At 37.7% G+C, this 23,123-nt stretch overlaps 1 pseudogene; it reads left to right on the forward strand.

Annotated features, from left to right (window-relative positions):
- Positions 1-12,820: 12,820 nt before the first annotated feature.
- LOC125415042 (high mobility group protein B1 pseudogene) lies at positions 12,821-13,559 on the forward strand (annotated as a pseudogene).
- The last annotated feature ends 9,564 nt before the right edge of the window (positions 13,560-23,123 follow it).

Here is a 23,123-nt window from a genome sequence, read left to right on the forward strand (position 1 = left end):
ACCCAAAAAGAGGAATATGGTATGTATTCACTCATAAGTGGATTCTAGCCATAATTAAAGGTCAGTTCGTGATACTAAAGAAGCTAAATAAGAAAATGAACCCAAAGAAAATCATATAGTTAACCTCCTGGATATTGGAAGTAGACAAGCTTGCCAGGCAAACTTGCGTGCACGGGGAAGAGGGACAGGCAGGGGGATAGATGTAAGGGGAGTTGGGTAGAGAGAAGGTAGAAGGGGAGGCTTCGGGATAGTTTGGGGGAATGAGATGGGTAGGATGGAGGAAGGATGGATATGGGAGCAGGGAAGTAAATATCTCAACTAAGGGAGCCATTTTAGGGTTTGTAAGAGACTTGATTCTAGAGGGAGTCCCAGGTCCAAGGAGAGGTCCCGAGATTGTTCCCTGGGCAGCAGAGGAGAGGGTCCTGAACTGGCCTTGGCCCATAACCATACTGATGAATATTTTGCATATCACCATAGGACCTTCAACTGGCGATGGATGGAGATAGAGGCATAGTCCCACATTGGAGCACTGGACTTAGCTCCCTAGGAGCAGAAGGAGGGAGAACATGAGCAAGGAATTCAGGATCACAAGGGGTGCGTCCACCCACTGAGATGGTGGGACTGATGTAATGGGAGCTCACCAAGGCCAGTTGGACTGGGAGCGATGGAGCATGTGATCAAGATGGACACTCTGAACGTGACTGGCAATGAAGGCTGACTGAGAAGCCAAGGACAATGGCATTGCGATTTAATTCTACTGCATGAACTAACTTTGTGGGAGCCTGGTTTGTTTGGATGTTCACCTTTAAAGACCTGTATGGATGAGGGAGGACCTTGGACTTCCCACGGGTCAAGGAACCCTGACTCCTCTTAAAACTAGAGAGGGAGGGGGAGAGAAAAGGGAGGCGGGGAAGAGGTGGAAATTTTTAATAAATAAATAATAAAGAAGACAACTCTTCCAAAAAAAATAACAATGTGTGGATATTATAAATAGACGAGCATAAGAAATGTTACCTTAACAGGAAGGACTTAGTGATAAGGCAGAGGCTCTGCAGATTCTTGTACATGCAAGTACAGCCCATCTCTAATCTCCTGACTTCAATTCTCACACACATTTGAAATTAATCCAGAATCTAGAACATAAAATATAAATGTAGTATATTATAATTTATCTTAAGTTAAAAATAAGAGGTGAAGAAAACTAATAGTTAAAATATTATAGAAAATAGTTTCTGTATATGTAGACTCAAAAACTGAGATAACACAGCAGTTCTAAATAATGAATATTTAAAAATAACGTTCATAATACATGCTTAAATGATTGTAACATCGCCAAATAAAAAAATAATGTTTATTAACAATATTAAATAATAATTTTAGCTAGCTATTCTTATTAAAATTCCTAATTCTTTCATTTAAAATTTTGTGCAAGTCTTTTAAAATTGAAATCAATATTTAAATAAGCCATAAGATAGCCTCAGTAATTGAAAAGTCATCAATAGATGTAAATGGTTCCTTTTGGAGAAAGAAACACAAATTTAAGTCACTTGCTTGTTTTGCAGCAACAAATATATCCTTGAAGATTTCTGAAAGGTCGAGCAGAGTAGCGGCGTAGCCCACACAGCTCTCCAGGATTCAGTTCCAGCACAGGGTTCACAGACATGTAGATTCTTTCACAGAGGCATAGACAAAATGCATGTGACCCTACTATAAGTGGGAACCATTTATTGTGATGTAATAATTGAAAAATTCAGCCCCACACCTACACTTAAAAATGTAGGATGTACTTGGTAATTGTCTCTGACATGGAAACCTATCGACCTTATTTTTTCCTGTGATTTTCATGGTTTTGTCACTGAGTAATACATGTTAGAGAAAATTAATTATTCAATCCTATATAAATTACAATGGACAGTTTCTTACTATAAATTCAACAGTGGAGAAGGAGAATTTCCTCCGAAGAGTTTGAGAGATTTCTTCATGAGAGCAAGGATCGAAAAAGCTCAACCCTACTCCTTGTACTTACGTACGTTATTATCATTATTTCGTTTTAAAAACACAGCAAAGTTTAACTAACAAAGCACATCTCATAGACTGCAGTAGGAATTCCTACCACCAGTAGCCTTTAAGTTACCCACCCACTTAAACGTGGCCTCTTATACGTGTCCGGACTCTTTCCCAACTGCTGGATTCGGTTGCTGTTCCCCATTCGGGCAGAGGATTGTGATCTGTGAGGCTACCCCTAAATAAATAACCTTTTACTGTACTCAGTTCTGAGCTAGTGTGGGATTTCTTTTTGAGCGTCCTTTTTTCATAGACAATTCTAAATCGCTCAATTTTCATGTTACACTAAATTACATATCTGTATGATTTGCCCTGTGTATCTTGCCAGAGATTTACAAGAAGAAACCAAGATGTTCATACAGAATGTTCATATAGGATATGACAGGTCTCTTTGGTTTGTAGATAATATGACTTTAGCAGTTAAACAAATGTATTTCCTTTACATTCTACCAGCAGAGGCTGTGGACGTCTGCTTAGTTCAGGGCTGAGAAATGTGAGACTGGGGAATAACATAGGCAACTGAGATTGTCTTATTAAACCCACTGCCACACTGTAACTGTGAGTTCATCCTGGAGGATTCGGGGAATCAGTGTAGAACATGAGTACTGCACTTCTCCATCCAAAGAGTGGTGAACTCGAGTATTAATACATCAAGCGTTCTAGCCATTAGCACAAAGTAGCTCCCAGTGGACATTTATTTTTCTCTCATTCTTACTTATAGAGCAGGATTTAGCCACCAGAGAGAGCCCTCAGACAGGAGGAAGTGGGGCAGGATGTTCTAAGGATTCATTCCAGATAGATGGGGCTAGGCAAAAGCATCAGCTACTTTAGACTAGTCTTTTTTTTTCCCCAACTATATTTCTGCTGGATAACTTCATTTCATTATATTACAAAATTCCTCCAACATACTAATATTTTGGTCCTTCTCCTCCCATTGAAAGAGCATATTCATTAACTATCACTGTTTTTCAGTTCTCTAACTGGGGAGGAAAGTCAATCTAAAAGAACTGTCTAAAATATATATTCAGTCCCTCTCTGTGCTTGCTTTTGGAATTTCATTGGAACTTCCTCATATTGTTTTAATGTGTGATGCATAATTCTTTCTATTTTACCAAAATCAATAGCATTTATCCCTGCCTCTAAATCATACTGAAAAGCCTACTAATTTTGATTCCCCTAAGTGGTTTCAAAGAATTTTCTTTCACATATTGAATGCCCCATTATCATGAATTTAAAGAGGATCTACTCCAACAATATATAATCATAATCTTAAAGCTTTCCAGTTACAAACATTATTCCCGTACTTAAGAATATTAGAAATAATTTCCTTAAATAAGTAAAGAATTTTTTTCTAGTTTTCAATATATCTGAGATGAACTCTGGTTCCTGATTTACATAAAAAACATCATATATGTAATGTCACTGAAGTGTTTGTTTGTCTGTGATACAGTTTACTTTTATTTGAGCTAATTTTTAAGTATTCTAAAGTAGTCAGAAAATTTTCCATTTTTTCCTTTGAAAATATACAGAGCAAATATTTTTCAACGCCTGAAGGATACCTAGGAATGTATGTTGGATACTGAGATCTTTTTTTTTTTTCAGAACATAACATGCTTGTGTTGGAGGAACAATGCTGACCCTGAGTTAATTCTCTAGTGATTTACTGCATATGTCAAGAATCCCTCAAAGGTAAATAGTATTTTATAATTTACCTTCATCAATCAAATATTTTTTTTTCCAAAATACTATCAATTTTAACAAAAAATGACCATTAATCTCTGTTAGATCTAGAACAACTCTCTTTCAAACTGAAAATTATTGTGCCTTTGGAATTCACAATCAGAAATAATTTAAATGTATAGACTGTAAGAGCAACCAAAAAATGAATGAAAAGAAAGATACTAGACAGTGTAGCATGAGAGAATTTTATGAAAATGGTGCCCAAACCGAAATTTACTAATGTTCAATGGCTGCAAAGAATTGAACTTAAATATGGTTAATCTCCTAATCACATGCATAAAGAAAGAATGCAATAAATAACCCACTTTATCTCATTTCTCCAATTTAGTGACTGAAGAGATCAGCACGTTGGATGACAAATCAGATTCAGGATGTTGTATGCTGGAGAATACCAAGTGATCTATCGACCCACTCTTCTTCTGCCCAAGTAAGAAAATGAGACAGGCAATAATTCTAATATGCTCCCTTTGGTACTGCATGAAAAGTAGCATTTTTTTTAAAAAAATGAAATTACCATGTCATTATGTAAGTAATATTTACTGAGCCTACTTATAATCATAATTCTGTCTAGATATGAAGAATATAGTAATTGCCACAACCAAAACTCTTTTCTGAGTATATGGAACAGTTGGTAAAATACAGTCACTAAATTGTTGGATTAAATCAATCAGTTGGATGAGGATTATAGACTGAGAGAAGGGAGATCAAAAAGAAGGAAAGAAAGAAACAAAGGAAGACTGTGAGAAAAGAGAGGAAACACTGTCGGCAGAGGAAAGATTAAAGAGGAAGAGTTGGAGAAGGGGAAATGGAACAGAGAAGAGGGGTTGAAAAATTAAAGAAAAATTTATAAATGTTATAAGTAGTCGTATGGAGAAAAAGAATCTAATGAAGTCAAGAATAATTTAAGAACAAAAATTTCAAATGAAGAGCTGGAAGAATCTAATAGTCAGCTATACAAATAAGAATAACTTCTGAGGCACTGGTCCTCAGGTGCAACCAGACCTAGAGAAAAACCCATAATAACCCATAATAACAGCCTAGAAGATGCAAGAAAGAGAGGAGTAGGGGTGAGGACGTGTCATGAGAATTTAATTCTTAGATATCATGGGTGAGCCTTTTGAGATTTTTGACTTTCCTTTTGAGAGGAGAGTTGTCAGAGAGATATGACCAGAGGATGTTGAAAAGGATTTAATTACCTGTAGCCTTGAAAAGAGACTATAAAAAAGACAAGAATAAATGGAGATCACTGTTGACAGGATAATATCATAATACAGGAGTCACAGTTATGGCTTGGAGCCAGCTGGTAGCCATGAGGCTGGATAGTGTGTTCACACCCTGGTTTTTATGCTCGCTCTGTGGCTCTTGATTTTTGCAGAAAGATTTGATGTGAGGTGTGAAAGCTATGGAGGCATAGGCGGTGGAGCATAAAGCCTGAGAAAAGTTGAGACGGTGAGGAAAGAACTGCAGTGAACTCAATGAGGGGAACCTGTACTGACTAGACCATCTCTGAGGTCATATTCCCAAGGAGGGTTTTAAGAAAGTAGAACGTTTTGAAACAGATGTTGTGGAGAATTTGAAGTGAAAATGGGATAGAAATTTATTCACAGCTTCTGAGTTCTCTCAGCCTTCTCAACACATTAAGTATAAACACGAACTGATAAGACCCTTGGCAGAAAGCACAGAGTTGTTTCCTACCCTACATGTGCTTAAACGGATCAAACAAATCCTTCTATAATTCCTGCTGTCTATTCATTAAACTCCTGTGAGTTCAGTCCCATGTAGCCACCCGAGCTGTTGGTCCACAGTCTGTGAGGCCCCACAACTTGGGTCAGATGTCTCTGTGGCTTTCTTTGTCATGATTTTGACCTGCCTCGCTCATGTTAATTTTTCCTCCCTCTCTCTTTGAATGGACTCCCAGAGGTTGGCCTGGTGTTTGGCTGTGGATATGTACATCTGCTTCCAACAGTAACTCTACTGTGGTTCTATGGTAACAATTAGGGTAGTCACCATTCTAATTAAAAGAGGCCAGTTCAGGAACCCTCTCCACTATTGCTAGGAGTGGGCCCCTGCCAATGGAACCAGGATCTGTCCCTGGTGTATGAGCTTGATTTTTGGAGCTGATTCCCTATGATGGGATGACTTGCTCAGCCTCAACACAGGGCCAAGGGACTTGTGCTCCCTCAACTTGATGTACCAGGCTTTATTGTCTCTCCATGAGAGGTCTTACTCTTTCAGGGCAGTAGATAAGGGGTAAGGTAGCACTAATAATAGAAACCCAGAGATGGATCTCTGTGAGTTCAAGACCACTGTGGGCTACATAAGATCAATGAAGAAATATACCAGATGGTGGTAGCTCACAGCTTTAATCTCTGTACTATGGAGTCACACGCCTATAATCCCAGCACTGGAGAGGAGGATAAGGTGGGATGACACAGGAACTAGTTCTCTTTCAGACTGAGGATTTCTGAGAGGGAAGAGTTCTCTGGTGGTTTGGCTGCTTTGCTTTTCTGATCTTCACGCTCAACCCTAATATCTGTCTCGGGGTTTTTATTATTTGTGCTACATGGTAGAGTACGGGGAAGGTGGGAAAACCGGAGAGAGAAGACAGAGGGGGAACTGTTATTGGTATCTGAAATGAATAAAAAAATTAAAATAAAAAGATAAAAGTAAACTCTTTAGTGGCTACTTCTTTTTATTGCACAAATTAAATTAAGTTCTTACAATCTAGTTTTGGACTGCTCTTCCAAAGTATAAGCCTCTTTTTCAAACATATTCATATGTTTGAAAAAGATAATCTATCTTATCTTTTGATAATCTTATGATAATCTATCAATTCCTCTCTCCAAAAATTTCTTAAAGAACATAGAAAAATTTTTAAAAACTTTTCAAAACACACTAAAACCAAACAACCTATATGTCAGTTTTAGGTTAGTTGAATAATTAATATTTTTTAGGAGTACTAATTTTACATGTGTTGATTTAGTGTGATTTACATTTTGAAAACGTTATCTGTCATTTTTAGAGGTAAGCATCTGTAATTACTATGAGTGACGCTGACCATAAGGTTGACGACAGGTATTCCTTTCACATAGTTCGCCTTCTTCATTCATGACACAGAAAAAAAAGCATGATAGGCTTCACTTAAGGACCAAAACAAGAGCAAAAATTAAAAGTTTAGACACTTTCGCCATTCAGTACATGTAATTTTTTCTTTTATAATCTGAAGACAAAGGTAAGAGAATAGGAAGAAAAATCTAACAAGCATATTTTAATTAAAAATTAGAGGAAAAAAAGCTTGACCTTCCAGTTTGTGGTAAAATAAATGTTCATTTCACTGACCACCATTGACTCCATTTTTAATTCCATAGTTAAAGTGGATATTTAGCAAAGCTTTTACACTTCTAAAGTTTTTGTTCATAACAGGCTCATGTCTAGATTTTATAAAATTATGACTTCATGATGAAGCATTATTTTTTATTTTAATTTTTAAAAAAGATTATCTTTTCACATTTTCACATACCAAATCCATTTCACACTTTCTCCTGTACTGCTGTTCCCTCCACATTTTCTCCTTCCTACCCTCAATCCCACTTCCCATCCACTCCTCAGTGAGGGTTATGGCTTCCCATGGGGAGTCAAAAAATCTAGAACATTGCTTTGAGGCACGACAAAGGCTTTCTCCAGTATATCTAGGCTGAGCAAGGTATCCCTCCAGAGAGAATGGGGTCCAAAAAGCCAGAACAAGCAGTAGGAATAAATCCTGATCTCTTTGCCAGTGGCCCAACAGTCTGCCCCAGCCACTCAAATTCAGAGGACCTGGTTTTGTACTATGTTCTTAGCAGCAACATGCATAATAGCCAGAACATAGAAACAACCTAGATACACCTCAACTGAAGAATGGATAAAGAAAATGCGATACATTAACATAATGGAGTACTACTCAGTGGTAAAAACCAGTGACATCTTGAAATTTGCATGCAAATTGGTGAAAAAAAAAAAACATCCTGAGTGAGGTAACCCATAACCAGAAAGATGATCATGGTATGTACTCACTCATAGGTGAATAGTCGATGTAAAGCAAAGGTTAACAAGCCTGTAGTCCGTGACCCTTGAGAAAGGCTAAGCAACAAGGAGAACCCTAAGAGAAACATGCATAGATCTCTCTTGGAAGGGGAAATAGACGAGATCTCCAGAGAAAATTGGGAGAATTGGTGTGGACAGGGAAAAAAAGAAGGTGGAAGGGGACAAGGAGGAGAGAAGGGGCGAGAACTAGAGGGAACGGATAGTCGAGATGGGGGAAGGACAGAGATGGAGAACAAGGAAAGAGATATCTTTTTTTATTAAAAATTTTCACCTCGTCTCCTTCTCCCACTTCCCTCCCCTCCCCTCCCCCCACTCTCCCTCCCCCTTCTTCTCCAGGCCAAAGAGCAGTCAGGGTTCCCTACCCTATGGGAAGTCCAAGGTCCTCCCCACTCCCCCCAGGTCCAGGAAGGTGAGCATCCAAACAGACAAGACTCCCACAAAGCCTATCCATGCAGTGGCATCAAAGCCCAGTGCCACTGTCCTTAGCTTCTCAGTCAGCCTCCACCATTAGCCACATTCAGAGAGTACGGTTTGATCACATGCTCCATCAGTTCCATTCCAACTGTCCTTGGTGATCTCCCATTAGATCTGTCCCACCCTCTCAGTGGGTGAACGCACCCCTCATGGTCCTGACTTCCTTGCTCATGTTCTCCCTCCTTCTGGTCCTCATTTGGACCTTGGGAGCTAAGTCCCGTGCTCCAGTGTGGGTCTCTGTCTCTATCTCCATCCATCACCAGATTAAGGTTCTATGGTAATATGCAAGATATTCATCAGTGTGGCTATAGGACAAGGCCAGTTCAAGGCACCCTTTCATCTGCTGCTCAAAGATCAAGCTGGGGTCATCTCCTTGGACCTGGGAACCCCTCTAGAGTCAAGTCTCTTGCAAACCCTAAAATGGCTCCCTTAGTTGAGATATTTACTTCCCTGCTCCCCACATCCACCCCTCCTTCATCCCAACCATCCCATTCCCTATTCCCTCAAACTCTCCCCATCCTTCCCCTCTCCCTTCTCTCCCCTGATCTCCCCTTACCCATACCTCACCTCCATCCCCGTGCTCCCAACCCCTGCCCGGCAATTTTGTCAACTTCCAATAACCAGGAGGGTAACTGTATGTTTTTCTTTAGGTTCACCTTCTTATTTAGCTTCTCTTGGATCACGAATTATAGGCTCAATGTCCTTTATTTAAAGCTAGAATCCATTTATGAGCGAGTACATACCATATTCCTCTTTTGGGGTCTGGGTTACCTCACTCAGAAAAGCGTTTTCTGTTTCCATCCATTTGCATGCAAAATTCAAGATGTCATTGTTTTTCCTGCTGAGTAGAACTCTAAAGTGTATATGTGCCACACCTTCTTTATCCATTCTTCTAATGAGGGACACCTAGGTTGTTTCCAGGTTCTGGCTATTACAAATAGTGCTGCTATGAACATAGTTGAACAAATGCTTTTGTGGTATGATAGGGCATCTCTTGGGTATATTCCCAAGAGTGGAATTGCTGGATCCTGAGGTAGGTTGACTCCCAGTTTTCTGAGAAACCACCACACTGATTTTCAAAGTGACTGCACAAGTTTGTATTCCCACCAACAATGGATGAGTGTTCCCCTCACTCCACACCCTCTCCAGCATAGGTTATCATTGGTGTTTTTGATTTCATCCATTCTGACAGGTGTAAGATGATATCTCAGAGTTGTTTTGATTTGTATTTCCTTGGTCACTAAGGAGGTTGAGCATGACCTTATGTGTCTTTTGTCCATTTGAAGTTCTTCTGTTGCGAATTCTCTGTTCAGTTCAGTGCCCTATTTTTTAATTGGGTTAATTAGTATTTTAAACTCTAGTTTCTTGAGTTCTTTATATATTTTTGAGATCAGACCTTTGTCTGATGTGTGGTTGGTGAAGATCTTCCCCCAGTCAGTAGGTTACCTTTTTGTCTTAATGACAGTGTCTTTTGCATTACAGAAGCTTCTCAGTTTCAGGAGGTCCCATTTATTAATTGCTGCTCTTAATGTCTGTGCTACTGGGGTTCTACATAGGAAGAGGTCTCCTGTGTCCATGTGTTGTAGACTACTTTCCACTTCCTCTTCTATCAGATTCAATGTGGTCAGATTAATATTGATGTCTTTACTCCATTTGGACTTGAGTTTTGTGCATGGTGATGATATCTTGATTGAGGGAGCCATTGTGGTACCAACAAGAAACCTAGCACTAGAAAAATTCCCAGGAATCTAGAAGGATGATCCTAACTAAGACCCTAAGCATAGTGGAGAGGGTACCTGAACTGACCTTGCCCTGTAGTCAGTATTATAACTATCTTAAATGCCATCCAAATTGAAGCTGATGCAGAGATTCACAGCAGAACATTGGGCTGAGCTCCCAAAGTCCATTCAAGCAGAGAGAGGAGTGAGAATACAAGCAAAGAGTTCAAGACCATGATGGGGATACCAACTGAAGCAGCTTACCTAAGCTAATGGAAACCTTCCAGCTCTGGCCTTACAGCTAGGGAAACAGCATAGGACTAAACTACCTTTTTCATTCCTCTCTTCCTACTGTCTCTGTCTCTCTCTCTCTCTCTCTCTCTTCTTCCCTCCCTCCCTCAATCTCTCCCTGTGTGTGTGTGTGTGTGTGTGTGTGTGTGTGTGTGTGTGTGTGTGTGTGTCCATGAATACAGATACCTGAGAAGGATAGAAGCATGGAATTTCCTGGAGCTAGAAAGCTAGAATTATAGGTGATTGGGAGCAATCTCCTCTTCTGTGCACTGTGACAACTCAGATCCCCTGCTGAGTCATCTCCACAGAACAAGCATATGTGTTCTTTAAGTCTCAAGGTGTTTGAACATTTGTTGAATCGAAACTGTCAACTTTTGGGGTGTTTCATCCCTGTTGGAGACACGTGCAGAGATAGTGAAAATCAAGGGCCATATTTGTCTTTAAGTGAATATTATTGATGTTAAAATATTAGTACCATAATAAGACACAGAGCTGCAGAATTGTGAGAATTCCACATGAGTTGTTTAAGATGGCTCGAAGAGCAATACACAGTAGTCATCTGAAACTGCGTAGGAAACAAGCTGAAATCACAACAAGCAAAGCCTGCATGTGTTAGAATCCAGACAGAGGTCCTCTAAATCAGACGTTTATGGGGTTGAAAGAATTTCCACATGTGTGCAATTCCAGGAAGAAAGTTGCCAAAAATTAGTTCAGACTGGCTGGAGCAAGAAGCAGCTGCTTATTGTTCAAGTCAATTTCCACTTACACAAGGGAATTTGGATTCTGAGGCCAATGAAACCCGTTTAAACGCCCCAAGCAGATTAAATGCATTTCTAAATACTTTGTTTTTATTGTCTTAATTTTTCCTAGTTTTTCAATTCTAAGTGACTTAGAATATAATGCAGGCTACATATATTTTAGGGTTCTTTTTATTTACATAATTTTATTCTCATAATTATCCAGCAGAGGCTCAATTCAGTGCTGTATTCTATCCACACAACTTTTAGTTTTCAGTATCTAAGACTTTGTGCTACCTAAGAGGCCGTCTGTTGTGCATTCAATTTTTCTATGATCTCACTTTGTCTAATTTTTTAATAATGGGAATATATCACATTATAAACACTCAGTTTATTATTTTTAAATACTGCATATATTTTTTCAAATTATTAATCCCTCAATCTCCATTTGCTTATTATTTAGCAGGATTCCGAGGTTAATTTTAATATCTTCAATATTTGTACTCTATTTCTCAACAGAGCTGCTTTGTATGTAATTGAAAATGAATACAGTTTCTTTTTCTATTTTCAGTGTCTTAGTGTGTACTTTATTTCCATTTTTTGATTGATTCAAATTATACAAAGCAAAATATTTTAGGTCAATTTCTTTGACCTAGATAGTGTACAGTAAAATTAATAGCATACTTTATACTTACTGCATTAATATCTTGGTTTTAAATTCCGCTTTGATGAGTCAGGAATTAATCTGACATGTATCTTCTATTTCTCAAGCATACTTGCACATTTTTTCCCAACAGACCAAAGGTTTGAATTTCTGTCTCACTGAGAATCTTCGATATCTTCTTACAGTGAGGCCTGCGTTACCTCTCCTAGTGCTGGTATCTAACAAGCTTCATCCATGTTATCTATTATCTTGAAATTCAGTTCACATCAATGACATTTGATAATTTGCCATTCTTGCTTTGGAATTTGAGGATCCATTCTACAGTAACTGTTACATTATACTTTGAAGACAACATTGTAAGATTTGGATTAGAGTGTGAGCTGTGAGCAATATACTTTTGTAATTACCATATTTTTCATCAGCAGAATGGTTAAAGCTGAAGATAAAAAAATTCTCTCTTTTCTTTCATGTTCCTCTTTCTTTCACTCGAATACCAACATACACAAAAACTCCCACAGTATTAACAACAATCTATTAGAAGAATAATAAAGTATTTGAATATTTGAAAAGCTGAAATATTAATCCTGCTTAATTAGGGTTTTGGCAGCCTGTTTCATCTGCAGTATGAGTAACTGAAAAATAAAACTAGGCTAGAACAATTGTTTAAAAATTTCATTTGGATGGTGTGCATTGGTATTGATCATCACTGGGGTTTCTATTTGATCTATGCTCTGTTCCTTAGTGAGATTTCTTCATGAGCTGTGTTTTAACTAAAGAAAAATGTACATCTTTCATTTTATCAGCAATAATGATATTAGGGAACTAAATGACTGTCCATCTATATTTATTTATGTACCTATCAATTGTCTACAATAAATTTTTTGCAGTGTTTCACACTCAGAAGGTGTCATTGTAACTTATTTGTAGTAATAACAAAGCTCAGTGATAATTTTACAAGAAATTGTGATAGAATAGGAAATGAGCTTTAAGAGAAAAAGTCTATTAAAATACATAAACAAGAGCCATTGCAGTACATTGAGCTCCATAGAGACAGCGCCGGGGCAAGCGAGAGCCGGACGGGCACTGGGCGACTCTGTGCCTCGCGGACGAAAATCCACTAAACATGGGCAAAGGAGATCCTAAGAAGCCGAGAGGCAAAATGTCCTCGTATGCATTCTTTGTGCAAACTTGCCGGGAGGAACACAAGAAGAAGCACCCGGATGCTTCTGTCAACTTCTCAGAGTTCTCCAAGAAGTGCTCAGAAAGGTGGAAGACCATGTCTGCTAAAGAAAAGGGGAAATTTGAAGACATGGCCAAGGCTGACAAGGCTCGTTATGAAAGAGAAATGAAAACCTACATTCCCCCCCAAAGGGGTGACCAAAAAGAAGTTCAAGGACTCCAATGCACCCAAGAGGCCCCCTTCGGCCTTCTTCTTGTTCTGTTCTGAGTATCGCCCCAAAATCAAAGGAGAACACCCTGGCTTATCCATTGGTGATGTTGCAAAGAAACTGGGAGAGATGGGGAACAGCACTGCTGCAGATGACAAGCAGCCCTACGAACAGAAGGCTGCCGAGCTGAAGGAGAAATACAAACAGGAGATTGCTGCCTACAGAGCTAAAGGAAAACCCGATGCAGCGAAAAAGGGGGTGGTCAAGGCGGAAAAGAGCAAGAAAAAGAAGGAAGAGGAAGATGAGGAGGAGGATGAAGAGGATGAAGAGGATGAAGAGGAGGAGGAAGAGGAAGATGAAGATGAGGAAGAAGAAGATGATGATGAATAAGTTGGTTCTAGCGCAGTTTTTGTTCTTGTCTATAAAGCATTTAACCCCCCGTACACAACTCACTCCTTTTAAAGAAAAAAATTGAAATGTAAGGCTGTGTAAGATTTGTTTTTAAACTGTACAGTGTCTTTTTTTGTATAGTTAACACACTACCGAATGTGTCTTTAGATAGCCCTGTCCTGGTGGTATTTTCAATAGCCACTAACCTTGCCTGGTACAGTCTGGGGGTTGTAAATTGACATGGAAATTTAAAGCAGGTTCTTATTGGTGCACTGCACAAATTATTTATATATGGGGACGGTAGTTTTTTTTTGGTTTTTTTTTGGTTTGTTTTTGGTTTTTTTTCATCTTCAGTTGTCTCTGATGCAGCTTATATGAAGATAATTGTTATTCTGTTAACTGAATACCACTCTGCAATTGCAAAAAAAATTGCAGCTGTTTTGTTGACATTCTGAATGTTTCTAAGTAAATACAATTTTTTTATTAAAAAATACATAAACAATATTGCCTATGTCTATAAAATAATGTAGACAGTGTGTTGACATGAGGTTTGAACAAGAAAGGTGTTTTAACATATACTGAGATGTTTTTCACTTTAATTTATATTAACAATTAATGTGATGAAGAAGGATTGAACTTTTTGAAGGTGATTGACCAAAGGGATTTAAAAGGTATCCCTACTTCTTTTTCTTCCCAGAATATAAACTCCAGATATTTTCTAAGTGAAATATGGAGTAATGGATTGTATGACAATGTATCCTTAGAAATTTCTGAAGAATCTTTCTTCATGAATTTGGATACACAGGATTTCTTAAAGAATACCCAAGATATACCATGTTTAATCAGAAACATTATATTCTGGAATATATTAAAGTTCTCTCTTTTTCAAAAATATAACACATTAAAAGACTAAGTGAATGTCACAATATGGGTGGAAATATTTTCAAAACTCATAGAGATTAAAATCCATTATTGAATATGCAATCAAGTAAATAAGTGATTGTGTCAACCTCAGAATGAAACAGAAAAGCAGGAAAAAGACAGGAAAAAACAGAAAAAGAAAAAACACAAATATGGATATTTATATATAGGAATATCAAAATTAATGAATTAAAATATGAAATTTGCTAAAACTGCTTTGTCAACAGAATAGCATAAATTAAAACAATGTTTCCATGTTACTATTGACCTACAGAATGTGTGTAAATAAAATAGTAAAGCAGCTATAACTGGGAGCAAATCCCTCTATGATGGAAGATCCAAGTAGCACAGAATTTTATTGGTATAATTTCTCCCTTCTCTGTGCTCAGAACCACTTTGTCATGTATGTTCAAGAAACTGCTCCTTCGAGATTTCTGTGGGCATTTATTGTCAAAAGGCAAAATAGTAGAAGAAGACTAGTGAAGCGGATTATGGCCCCTGCTGCTGCAGTTAGTTGTCGGAAGGCAATTGATACTCATCGTTAACCTTTTCCACTGAAAAGTCTGTGTTTATTTTCCCCTAAGCCACAATCTCGCTCATCATCAGTGACTTTTCTCGTAATAGAATCCCCAAGAGAGCTGCCAATCTTATTCAGCATCTGCTGGCAAGCATGTGGAGCCCCAGGAAATCTCAGTCATGCTGATGGGGATGTAAAATGGCACAGCCACTTTTGAGGATGCTGTCATGACTTTCCTGAACCTAAACACACTTTGAGAAAAAATACCAGCAATCATGTTCCTTAGTATTTAGCCAAATGAGTTATAAACCAGACAACATGATATACATGATCGTATATAAAATTTTTATTTAGTATTGCTAAACATTGAAGGTAATCAAGATATCCTTCACTAGGCAAACATGTAGATTATATAATATTAAAATCAGATAACGGAATATGATCAGTGCTATAATAAAATGAACCACCAGTGTTACTTAGAATCTGATTGGAGTCCTGTTGTTCTGTTTTTGGTATAAATCAGTAATACAGAAAGAATACTTTTTTTTTAACCGTGGTAGTCATGGGTCCTTTGATGCCAAAGATTTACAGGCCAAGCTGACTACTCAGACAGAAGCTTATAGCTCCAAGCCTTGAGAAGTAGAGACGTCTGTGCCAAGGCTTATACGCTGGGTACTAACATTGGAGTTTATGGTTCTGGCTTCTCAGTGCCAGAGCTCTTGGCTCTAAGGAGCAGCTATCCTCTTCAGCAGTCAGCAACTTTCGGTGCCAGCTCGCATTGCAGCTTCGAAGCTGTGGATGCCAGGATGCTGTGCCTTTATTTAAACCTTGGCAGTGCTTAGGCAGGAGCCTGCAATCTTTTGCTTACCGCCTTCCACATTCAGTGGTCTTGGCTCTCAGAATTCTCTCACCCTTTCTGTACTTCCACTGTCTAAGTCACCTCTGCTGCATTTGCTCCTGGCTGCTTCTGTCACTGGCCACTCAGCACCTCTTTGACATTCCTCCTGCAACCACTGCTGATGTCTGATGCCTCATCGCTTCTTGTTACCAAGAAGCCTGCTCCATTTATGATAAGAACCACAAGGAGCAAAGAAAGGAGCACTTCACAGAAGTTTATTGTTCAGTCAGATGTTGAAATACCAGGGGACAGTCCAGGAAGATGCTTCCTGGCTAACTGCCAAACTGAGTTTCACAGCCTCATAATATATCCTTTAAGGGAGGGGTCATGATAGGTGTGAAGTTGCAGAGAAGCATTGTATGTATACCAACTGATGTATATCACTTCAGTCTACCAATCAGACACATCTCACTGTGTTCCTAAGAGGGTTATCTCCTTTCCACCTTGAGTGATATGGTTGATATAACTTTATAGTTATCTAAAATTCACTGTGATTTGCTTAAATGTTGGTATAGGTTACCTGCTGCAGTAGGGACTTCAATAAAGAATCCTAGGGCTGCAATCCTGGTTATATCTGGGGTGGCCTTTAAGCTGAAGTGTTGTCTGTGGGTTTATAAAATGTCCATAACAGCTGGGATTCCATAAAAACCCTTGCCACTGAAGAAGCCATATTGCCTGACAATTCCTGTCTCCAGGTTATTCAAAGCCAGGATGGTCAGTGCAGCCATGAAAATCAAATATGTCCTTTTTTTTAAAAACAAAAAAGAAGCCAGTTCTCTCTCTCTCTCTCTCTCTCTCTCTCTCTCTCTCTCTCTCTCTCTCTCACACACACACACACACACACACACACACACAGAAATCACAGTATGCAATAATTATTTATTTTATTGCAATTAAATTTTTTAATACAGTATATTCTGCCTATGGATCTCTCTCAACTCTTCCCAGATTTGCCTATTTCTCATCCTACCCAAATCATACCTTTTCTTTCTGTCTCTCATTATATTTCAAACAGGCATGTGATAATAATAATAATAAAATAATAATAATAATAAGTAAAAGCTAATAAACTAGAATAAAACAACACAGAAGAAAAAGAGACAAAGAAATAGTTCAAGAAATACACATTGAAAAAGAGACATATTGAAAGCTCTTAGAAACACAAAACCAGAAATTATAATAAATATATAATGATCTATGACGGGGAAAAGCCCTGACATAGCATTATGAGACAAAGAACCTCCAAAAAAGTCTACTGAGTTTGTTTTGTTTTGTTCTGATCTTACAAGTGGTCTGTATACTCAGTTAGACTCCACTGGAGAGAGCTAAGATTTCCTTCATGTGCAGTTATCAATTGGATATTGGTCTGGGTGAAGGATGTGGTCTTCCCATTGCCCCTCTCAGCTTTACGAGCCCATCTGTGCATTCTGTCAGTCTCTGGAAGCTCATCTGTGCATGGATGCTGCTGTTTGTGATGTAGATAACAGAAAAAGTTATATGTTTTTGAAAAAGAGGCATGTAGACACTCTCTGTCCCTTCTTTGCAATTCTGAAAAATTAAGACAGCTCTAAAACATAATGTCTTTAATTAAAAAATGGATCATTGAAACTGATGCAGAGGCTGCCATGCAGTGAGCTGGAAGCAGTCCACTGCAGACAATAATACCCCGCGCAGCGAAGAAATCCTTCCTAGAAAAGTGACGAAATAACAAGTCTTCACAGAAATGGCATTTGTCTTTAAATACAGGTAAGCTGTGTGTCAATGTGGGTGAACAAGCAAGTTCAGAATAGCATCACATGACTGACATAACCATGTTGAGGGAATGATGTCATATTTGGCAACCCAAAGAGAAACTACAACAAGTGATTCTAAGTACTAGCTCTCCAATACCAGACTCGAGAAATACATCATGCCTAAAGTCAATTTAGAGTTTATTATTTTGATGTTGCTGATGTCTTATTTTAATGTCAGAACAGGCTACAGTGCTTGATTATCATACACACACCACACACACACACACACACACACACACACACACACACACACATATTTGATGTGAAGTCCCCTCTGTGTGCTGTGATTACCATTAATGAATAAAGAAACTGCCTTGGCCTGTTGATAGGGCAGAACTTAGGTAGGCTGGGAGGACTGGACTGAATGCTGGGAGAAAGAATGGTGAAGTTAAGAGACGCGATGGAGCCTCCACTGCTGGACATAGACATGCTGAAACTTTACTGGTAGGCTACAACCTCATGGTGATGCACTGATTAACTGAGATGGTTAAATTAAAATGTAAGAGTTAGTCAATAAGAAGTTAGAGCTAATGGACCAAGCAGTGATTAATTAATACACTTTTCTGTGTTTTTATTTTGGTTCTGGGCAGACAGGACAAACAAGCGGCTACTTCCTAAATATATTTCTTATCGTATATACATTTTAAATAATTTTAAAAGAGATTATTAAATTATGGATGTGACAAAGATGACATAATGTTTGCTATTTTATATAAAAGCCATAATTAAATGAAGGCGATGTTGCTCTAACTTCCAATGCTTTGTGTATTATAGTAAAAATCATAACATACAATACGAATTAGCTATATATTAAAATATACACAAATAATAATATCCAGAAATTATATATATATATATTTCTTATTCAAACAGGACTTTACAGGCTAGAAACTCAGGAGTAAAACATTTTTCCATGTTAACAAAATAATTCAAAGAAAAGTAGGGTTGATTTCCAAAACACTTACTCTATCTACATCATTTGTCTGACGTTTAGCCACATGACAGTCACTTGGAGTAATAAATTTGTGAATAAAAATTAAGTTTGGGTGGCCATGGTCCTGCCTAAACTGTGTGAACTATTTTATTGTGGAAGAAGATAAATACTATTTGTTCAGAGAGCTGGTCTTTACATTACAGTAAGAATTATTTAAAAATTATCACGTATCAGTTTTAAAATTGCCAGCACTGAACCTTAGCATACTAAATTCACTAAAGGAACTTTAGGGAGATGTAGCATGAAATATTCTTTCATCAGGTAAAGGAAACCTCACAAAGTGACAGTGAAGAAAGAACCCATACAGCCAAGGCAAAGCAGTATGACTTTAATAGATCATTATTCTTTTTCTAAAAACAAGAAAACAAACAAAAAAAAAACCTGTTGCCAGTTGATGGCAAACACTTCGCACAGTGCCAAGGCTTCAGAAAACACTGAATGGGGAGAAAACAGTAGATGGATCCACAGTTCCTTCATTTCACTATTTTAATCATGTCATATAAGAGCGAAGAAAGTTTATTTTTATATATAATTCAGTAAGGTGAACAAGTCATGTTGGTTGCAATCGTTTTCCTGATTTGCCTCATCTGGGGATAAATAGTATAAAGAATCAAGGGAATATTTCAAACCTCAAAGTTAACCCACAGAATTACAAGAAATGTAAATATAGAGTAGTAAAATGTTATTTTTTTTAAAAAAAATTCCATTTTGATAAAACTGCACTTGAAAATCCCCAATCATATGTCCTTCCCTAAGTACAATGTTGTCATAGTTCTCAAAGGCAGTATTCTTGTAAAGTTGATGTTCTTTGTTATTTCCAAATTCCCACTTGTCAGTTATTATGTCCAACTGCTTCATTATGCACTGAATCATCTCTCACAACTTCTCCATCAGGGAGAAGCACTATCAGATACTTTTTACATCCTTCATTATTGAGGGTCATTACCCAGCATTCAATACTATTGACACCCTTATTTCTATTTGGTTTTCAATCCCGAACTTCTCTCTAAATACTGTTCCTATATTCTCCATTTTATCTAATGACAATTCCAAAATTTCTTATTTCTCAGACTAAGATCCTTGGAGTTAACTCACATTGTTTACTTTCTCATATGGGACATAAGCCCACAGGAAAGCCAATACTTCCAGCTTGAATGGTCAGTGCTTTTCCTGATCCATATTATAATATCTCCTGCCTAATGAATTATGAAGCCCTCTAATCCAGATTCTTCTTTCCATTGACTATTATATTCCACATTCCAAGAGATGGTTTTGTGTTTTGTTTGTTTTTTTTTCAAAGTTTATTAAATTATGAAAGTTTCCATTTCCGTCCCTCCTCCCAACACCCTCCCATTCCCCCCATCCCCCTCCTCCTCCCTCTCCATCCCTAAGAGCAGTCAGGGCTTCCAGCCCTGTGGGAAGTTCAAGTTCTTCCCCCCTCCCTCCAGGTCCAGGAAGGTGAGTATCCAAACAGACTGGATCCCAAAAATCCAGTATATGCAGAGGAAACAAGTCCCAGTGTCATTGTCAGTGGCTTTTCAGAAAGGCTCCCAGATCCTTCATCCGACGATGTATTTTGTTTTTTTAAGGAAACATACAGCAGATCATTTTACATCTTTAAAAATCCTGGGAATGTTTCCAAATTCATTAACGTACAAGCCAATGCCTGTGGAGTGATCTAGGAGACCTTGCAGCATCTGCCACCTACAGCTCCCATGACTGCTCCAGGTTAACATTTAAAACACCCTGACCCCAATTTACAAAGGAAAAGAAGTTCAGTTACTGTAACTCAAGTATTCACACACACACACACATTAGGACATTAAGAAACATACCTTGATTGCTTATGAACTGAGTGACCCTCACAAAACCAGAATTACAGATGGCTTCAGGGATGGCCAGCACACATCTTTACTGTTCCCTGTGTTCTGACTTTTTTTTTCCCTCAAGATTTTTTTTTTGGGGGGGGGTGCTTCAAATTTTTTTTTCAGACTCATTTGCTTCACCAGATAAGAAATGTATCTTCCTAGCTGGTCTTACATAATTTTCCAGTTTTAGACCTTCAGTTCATGGAAGACCTTTGCTGTGATTACAGTCTAATAAAAGACTAAATGGAGGAAAGTGATATTTTATTAAAATCCCAACTCTCGATCTTATTAACTCTGTGATTTTTGAAAGTAGCTTAACTGCTTTGGACTTTCTTAGCTATGTGTGTAAAGAATGATGGTAATAACAGGTTTCCAAATTACACATGAAGCTGTGCTAATGCTGAGAAATTCTGTTGCTCTGCTCTGTGTAAGACAAGCATGGTTTTATGTTTTTACTCGTAAAAATCTACATTTGGAGTAGATTCAGGGGGCTTTTTAAAGTCAATAGACTTTCATATTCTAGTTTGGAAGAAATAGATACAAAACGATCGACAATTGTGATGAGAAAACGCTTCATATGCATACATGTACATTTTCCTCAGGTATCATATACAATGATCTGATATGACTAAATTGTTGGCCTTTACAAGTCTTCAAAGCACAACCGCAGACAGCACACATTTAATTGTCAATGGCACATTGAGAACAATCGCAGTAGAACTTTAAGTTTACTTGCATCTTTGCTTTCCTTTGAAAACACAAAAAGATGAATTGATGACTGCACACAGGAAAATATTACCCATTAGGCACATGAGGGGACAGAATCACAGTGTCATGAAAGCTTGAATCTATAGAACAAGATTGCTAAATAGATGTCTGTTCAAATACTTAAATAGATCAGCAGAACAGAGTAGAAGAAAGGGACTGATGATTCTTCAATTGTGAGAATTTATATAATGAAGATTTTAATGATTCAGGAGCTGACTCTCCCAGTACATTATTTTAATAAATACAAGAGTGTATTCCATAATAAGACTTTTTAATCTACGATGAAAAGTGTTAGAGCTAGGTCACTTTACTATGAGACTTGTAGAAAGCATATTATGGATCCAAATTTCAATTCAGAAAAACAGATCATAAATTTCATAGTCTCTCCTATCCCTACACAGCCTTTGGAAAGGATTTACTACGGAGAATAGGTAGATAGATGATAAATTATAGGTCAATATATAGATAGAGACATAAAAAAATTTTATGGTTAGTAGTTTAAATTTCAGCAGAATTTAAGCATTCAGAATCTGTCCAAGTGTGACAAATAAAATTCTTTACATATACAATATTTTCAATGAGCACTTCATTCAAATCTCTGTGAACAACTACTGTGGTTGGAAGCTCACTGAATCTGTTAATGTCAGATTTTTTTTCTAAGTGCTACACATATAAAGACTATGGATTTGCTTCACCTATCCATAGTCTATTTATTCAGTCATTCCAGGAGTCAAATTAAGTCCAATCAGGAAGACAGAATACACCTTTTCTACCCCATTTGTGCCTAGATATTTTCTTTGCTTCTGGGTACTGATTATTTATAGGACTTTAAGAGCCATACATATTCCTGTTTCAAATATTTATTTGCCTATATTTTGGCACATGTGCAGACATGGAATTTCAATACTTATAATAACTTCTTAATCTATTATTAAACCATTGACTATTTTCAATATTTTCCAAACATTTTAAACATCATCAGTCTAGTACAAGTGGTTCAATTCCTGCAATTTTCACCTATATTCATATTTTTGAAAATTATTATTATTATTATAGACTTCTTCAGGATGTCAGATGAGAAAGTCTTGATGTATCTATGTTATTTCCATACCTTTCATAATTGAAAGCATCATGTACCTTTTTCTGTCTGTGAGAGCAGAGGAACCAACATGATCTTGACCTCCATTGCTCATATATTCCCTCCTTCCTCTCTTCAAGTAGACTCCCACAGCTCAGCTGGTGCTTGACTAGAGATCTCTGCATTTGTTTCCATCAGTTATTTGATGAAAGTTCTATAATGATAGTTTGGGTACTTATCAGTTTAATAACAGAAAATGGCCAGCAAGTTCTTGCACCAACTCCACTATGGTTAGGAGTCTCAGCTGGGATCATCCTTGTGAATTCCTGGAAATTTTCCTAGCATCAGATTTCTCCCTAACCCCATAATGGCTCCCTCTATTAAGATATCTCTTTCATTGCTCTCCCACTCCAACCCTCCTCCTATTCAACTGTTTGGTATTACAAACAATGCTGTTATCAGCAGAGTTGAACAAATGTCCTTATGGTATGACCAAGTATCCTTTGGGTATATTCTCAAGAATGGAAATGCTGGGTTCTGAGGTAGATTGATTCCCAAATTTCTGAGAAATCACCACATGGATTTCAAAAGTGAACATACAAATTTGCACTCCCAAAAGCAGTGGAGGAGTGTTCCCTTTACTTTCACATCATCTCTAACATAAGTTGTCCTCAATGTTTTTGAGCTTAGCCATTCTGATAGGCTAAGATGATATCTCAGAGTCATTTTTATTTGCA

This window comes from Myodes glareolus, chromosome 19 (assembly GCF_982192425.1).
Source record: "Myodes glareolus chromosome 19, mMyoGla1.1, whole genome shotgun sequence".
NCBI lineage: Eukaryota > Metazoa > Chordata > Mammalia > Rodentia > Cricetidae > Myodes > Myodes glareolus.